The sequence below is a fragment of the Lissotriton vulgaris genome, chromosome 9, assembly GCF_964263255.1.
Source record: "Lissotriton vulgaris chromosome 9, aLisVul1.2, whole genome shotgun sequence".
NCBI classification, from domain to species: domain Eukaryota; kingdom Metazoa; phylum Chordata; class Amphibia; order Caudata; family Salamandridae; genus Lissotriton; species Lissotriton vulgaris.
The window spans coordinates 906888414-906894662 of record NC_141697.1 but is presented as its reverse complement, the minus strand read 5'-3'; positions in this window follow the sequence as shown (position 1 = coordinate 906894662).

Here is a 6249-nt window from a genome sequence, read left to right as displayed (position 1 = left end):
GTGGAATTCCGCAGAGTACAACTCCACGAGTTCCTCCCGGGCCTATACTGGGTATGCCCCCTGAATATCGAAGCTAGAATATCAAGGTGTACATATATCAAGGACGAAATACCCGAAAGTAAGTAAGTATAGATGTGTTAAGCATTTCAGAGAACCAATATGGACGATAAGTAATTGAAACGACTCAAAGGAAATTGGATACCAATTTATACTAATAAAGCAGATGTTTGTAAGAATTTAGACACCAAAATAAACATGATTGGATACATATAACCGGAGTTATGGATTTTAGAACAAATCATAAAACAAAGCTATTCAATGTTGTCAACTTTACCATTGTGGTCAATGGAAAAAGGTACTTGTGACAAATAATCACTTGCAGGTCGAGTTGCGTGGAACCCACAGAAGGGTAAGAACAAAAGTTACTTACCTGTAAACTGTGGTTCTCCAGTATTGGTGTCTTTCATAGATTCACATGCTTGAATATTCCCCGTCGTCGAAGTGGGAGTCCCACGGTACAAAATAAAAAATACATACATATTATGTAATAGAAATGTAAACTTGAAAAAGTACCATAGAACAGAATAGGCCCATTGAAAAGCCCAAGGGAGAATTCACTTTAGTAACTTATAGGAGTCATTATGTGTTGGTCCACATTCCAGCCAATCAGGCTGTAGCCTCCTCTAGAACCTTCTCCTCAGAAGTCCAAGTCCTCAGATTTTCGTAGCACAAGTAAGTATAAATGCTTGAGGAGAAGAGAGCCTCTGAGGGGAGGATGGGAGGGTCGCATGTGAATCTATGAAAGACACCAATACTGGAGAACCATAGTTTACAGGTAAGTAACTTTTGTTCTTCTCCAGTATTAGGGGTGTCTTTCATAGATTCACATGCTTGAATAAGAATAGAAAGCAGTAAACCGTACATTAGTCATAAAGGAAGATACAAATTCAGTCTAGGCAAAACATATCACTTAATAAGCAATAAAAAACCCAAAACATGACAATACCTTTATGACTGGAGGCGGGTAGCAACAGAGGCTCACCTTTATCGGAAAAGATTCCGCAGCACCGCTTGACCTACTGCCGCATCCGCGGCATCTGTTGATTGCAGGCAGTAGTGCTTCGTAAAAGTATGGCTGCTTGACCAAGTAGCAGCTCTGCAGATGTGTCTTAGAGGTACCCCCGCAAAGAGGGCAGCAGAAGTCGATACAGCTCTCGTGGATTGAGCTCGCGCCGGAGCAGGAAGGGGCTTGCCAGCCCGTTGATGACAATAGGATATGGCAGACGATATCCATCTGGTGATAGTCTGTTTAGTTACAGGTTGTCCTTTGCACACTGGGCCATATGCCACAAACAATTGATCAGTCTTTCTAAAGGTAGCTGTGCGTTGAATGTAAAATTTAAGGCAGCGTTTCACATCCAGAGTGTGCAAAGAGCGCTCCGCTGCAGATTGAGGTGCAGGGAAGAAAGTCTTGAGAACAATAGGTTCATTGAGATGGAATTCACTAGGAACCTTAGGAATAAAACTGGGATTTGTTCTCAAGGTAACAGCCTCGTTGGAGAATTGTAGAAACGGTGGCTGTATAGTAAAGGCTTGAATGTCGCTGACGCGCCTGGAAGAGGTCAGAGCAAGCAACAGAGCCACTTTCCAAGTGAGGAATTTCAGATTGGAAGAATGGATGGGCTCGAATGGAGGCAAAAGCAGCTGAGACAAAACTAGGTTGAGTCGCCATGAAGGTGGGGGCCAACGGATTGGTGGGAACATCCGAAAAAGGCCCTTGAAGAACTGCCTTATTATCCTGGAGGAGTACAAAGATGTTACGCCATCATGGCGGAAACGAGAGATAGCAGCTAGAAAAACCTTAAGAGTGGAGTGTGATAGTCCTGATTTTGCTAGCGACAAAAAGAATGGCAAGATTTGTTCTGGCTGAGCACACATGGGATTTAGTGATCTAGTGGAGCACCAAGCGCAAAAACGCTTCCACTTCAACTGGTAAGTTTTGATAGTAGATTGTGCTCGAGCATTTGCTAGCACTGTTCTACAATCTTTGTCGATATTCATGTGTGCAAATTCATTGTACTCAGGTTCCAGGCATGAAGTTGGAGGTATGCTGGATCCGGATGGCATATTTGACCTTGTTGCATTGTGAGAAGATGTGGCAGAGGATGCAACTGTATCGGGTGTGTCAGAGAGAACAGAAGAAGATCTGAGAACCAAGGACGTCTCGGTCATTTGGGTGCGATCAGGATTATCCGACATGGTTGGAATCTCATTCTGTGTAACAGACGAGGAATGAGCGGCAGTGGAGGGAATGCATAGCTGAAGGCGTTCGACCAGTCTATTGAAAAGGCATTCCCGCTCGACTCCTTGTGTGGATGCCGGCTCGCAAACCTTTGACACTTCCTGTTGAGAACAGTTGCAAAGAGATCCAACTGTGGTCGGCCCCACTGTCGGAAGATGTAATCCAACGTTGGTTGGTTGAGTTCCCATTCGTGGTTGTCCGAGAGGGCTCTGCTGAGCGAGTCCGCCAACACATTGGCCACACCTGGGACATGGACAGCTTGAAGATGGATTTGATGTTGGAGAGCCCAATCCCATATTTCCTGTGCCAGTTGTGATAGCACAAGAGACCTTGTGCCGCCCTGTTTGTTGATGTAGTGCATGCTGGTGGTATTGTCTGTCCTCACCAGCAATGTCTGTCCCTGCACTACTCTTTGAAAGGACTTCATGGCCAAGAAAATCGCCAGTAGTTCTAAGCGATTTATGTGCCAAATGCGCTGAGACGCCGTCCACTTTCCTCTCACGGACATCCCGTCGAGATGAGCCCCCCAACCTTCTAGGGAGGCGTCTGTCGTCAATGTCAGTGTTGGTTGTTCGTCCTTGAATGAGCGACCTGTTGCTATGTTTGGAGGATGAGCCCACCACTCCAAAGCTCTTAGTATTTGGGGCGTTAGATGGATTTTGTCTTCGAACGACCCTGATACCTGCTTCCACTGGCTGTCTAGTTCTTCTTGAAGGACTCTCATGTGCAGTCTGCAGTTGGGAATCAGTTGAATGCACGAGGAAGCCATGCCGAGGAATGATTTGTACATCCGGACAGAAACGTACTGCCTTGACTGCAGGAACTGAACTTTCTGTAACATTCGGCTCTGACGTTCCTGTGAAACGAACACTTGCCCTAGCCGAGAATCGAGCGAGGCTCCTAGAAAATCTCGCTGTTGAGAAGGGTGAAAGTGTGACTTTAGGCAATTGATGGAGAAGCCTAACGTTTCGAACAGGGATATGCAGACTTGTGTGTGTTCTTGTGTCAGTTGGAAAGTCCTGGCCTTTATCAGGCAGTCGTCCAGATACGGATAAAACTGGATGCTCTGTAAGCGCAGGTAGGCGGCCACCGGGGCTAGGATTTTGGTAAATACCCTCGGTGCCGATCGAAGGCCGAATGGTAGGACCTTGAATTGATAATGAAATTGGCCGACTGTAAAACGAAGGTATTTCCTGTGCCTGGGGTGAATAGGCACATGGAAATATGCATCTTGAAGGTCTATTGTTGAAAAGTACTCTCCTGGAATGAGGAAATTCAAGATTTGAAGTAGGGTAAGCATCTGAAAAGTCGTTGATGCGATGAACTTGTTTAGAGCCCTCAAATCTAAGATGGGGCGCCACTCTCCTGATTTTTTCTTCACTAGAAAGAAACGGGAGTAAAACCCCTTGCCGCGTTGACATTGCGGTACCAATTCTATGGCTCCTTTTCTGATCAGAAGCTGCACCTGGGCCAACAGTTCCTTGAAATGGGGAGAAGGTGGGCCCGAAGGCGGGCGAGCGGGGGGAAATTTCGTAAATTCCAGGGTGTGTCCTTTTGAAACAACGTCCAAGACCCATTGGTCGTTGGTAATGTTCGACCAATTGCAGAAGAATTTCGAGATTCGACCTCCAAGATGCACAGTCCTCTCACTGTTTTTTGCTGGTGTTTGCACCACCTCTGTAGTTGGACTTCCGTTGGTAAGGTCTGGAGGTGGATGAACGATTTTGGGACTGATAGGATCCTCTTTGTCTGTTGTCGTTGTAAGTGTATCCTCGATATTGGCCTGTGCCTCGAAAAGTAGAGGTTCCTCCTCCTCTACCTCGTGCCCCACGAAATGGCCTTTTTCTATATTGAAGAGTTGTTAAGGACTTTGCTGTATCTGTGTCCTTTTTTATAAGTTCCAAAGCATCATCAACGTGCTTACCGAACAGAGACTCACCATCGTAGGGCAAATCTAACACTCTGGATTGAACTTCCGGGCGGAAGGTTGTTGACTTCAGCCAGCCTTGACGGCGCAAGACTGCAGCACCCGCCAGTTGTCGGAAACCAGTAGAGGCTATATCGACGGCACAGTCGATTATTTCCGCTGAAATCTTTTCTCCCTCGAGAATGATGGCTTGCGCTTCATCCCGGATGGAGTCGGGCATTTGAGGGAGTAGACCAGCGATCTCGGACCACATTTGACGGTCGTATCGACCTAGTATGGCTAAGGCGTTGGATGCTCTTACCGTTGTCACTGCCATTGTGGTAAATTTCTTTCCAATTGAGTCCAATTTACGGCCATCCTGATCCGGCGGGGATGTCAGGGGGATGGCTGGATTTCGAGACCTTTTTTGTGCCGCCTGAGTGATAACTGAATCTGCCTTAGGTTGTGAAACTAAGCAGGCCGGAGAAGTAGGCGGCGCTTTATATTTTTTGTCCAGTCTAGGTAGAACGGCCGGAATGGAATTAGGACGTTCCATTAACTTTAGACCTTCTTCCCATATGTGGTCAATGATGGGAATGGTATGAGTTTGGCGTTGCGGTAAATCTTTAAAATCGTACAAAAAACATTCCGTTTGTTGTGCTTCCAACGCTAAGTGGAACCTCTTTGCTGCACGAACCATAAGGTTATGAAAACTCGCGATATCCACTGGTGGCAAAGTTCCTGGCGATGTTGGTGGAGTAGAGGGTGTCTGTGCCCTATAATTGTCCCATTCCTGCATTTCATCATCAGTGTCATTATCCCAAGTGTTATGAGGAGTTTGAGTCTCATTATCTGTATCATGAGCAGCACCCAAAGGAGACGTAGGTGCAACAGTCGCCTGAACTTGAAGCCTAGGTGCTGGAGACTGTGGTCGAGGCACTGGAGACGGAGGGTGTGGAGCTGGAGGCTGAGGCCGCTGCACTTGAGGTGCTGGGGAAGGAGGCAGCGATGGTGGAAACCTACGATTGTAGTCATCCACCATATGTTGCAGGTTTTTCACCATAGACAGAGGAATCTGTGTAAAGTGCTCGTAATTTGGTTGTTGTGATCTATCTATTGGAAAAAGTACATTCCCACCTTCGACGGTATTATCCGCATCTTCATCCTCGTCACTGTAGTCCTGACACTTTATGTGTAACTCTGATGGACTGGATGCTGGTTGATAAATTTGATCCACTTCAGAATCATTTCCAGATTCCTCTGCTCCAGATTGAAACAATTTTTCTGGAGGCTGAGATCCACTCCTAATAGGACTTAACTGTATAAGTGGTACAGTCTTGAGAGACGAAGTAGAAACCACTTTGAAGGTGGCAGTAGACTGTAGGGGTTGGTGTGTCGTCAACGAGCCCGTCGACGATAGTTGTACAGCTTTAGCACCCTCTAGTTGTTTTTTCGTTGGCGCCGCTGAATCCGGCGTAGGAAGTTTAGTCTTGGTCGACGATGATTTTTTGGTCGTCGACGAAGTTGCAGTCTTTGCCGTCGACGAGATGGTCGTCGGCGGAGCAGCCGTCGACGGGGGGTTCAGTGTCGACGGAGATGGAGATGTTATCGTCGACGGAATTGTCGTCGACGAGGAAGATCCGGTCGTCGAGACAGGCGTCGACGATGATTTCTTCGTCGACGGTTTGATCGACGAGATCATAATAATGGACGAGATGGGTCTCACCTCTTGGCTGCTCGTCGACGAGATGATCGTCGTCGTGGCAGAGCTGGTCGACATGGAAGAAGTAGTCGTCGACGTCGAAATTGCCAAAACGGACTTCGTAGACGCTGAAGACGTCGACGGACGCGTCGACGAGCCCGTCGACGAGCCAATGCCCGTTTTAGATGCGGAGGGCATAGTCTTGGGTCGAGACGCCAGAGAGCCAGGTCCCGTAGGCGCGCCCTGAAGCAAGACTTGTGAGGAGACATCCTTGAAAGATCCCAACTTTTTACTCTTCTTAAGAAAAGGAGAGGGAACTTCAGTCTCAGACCCACGCTT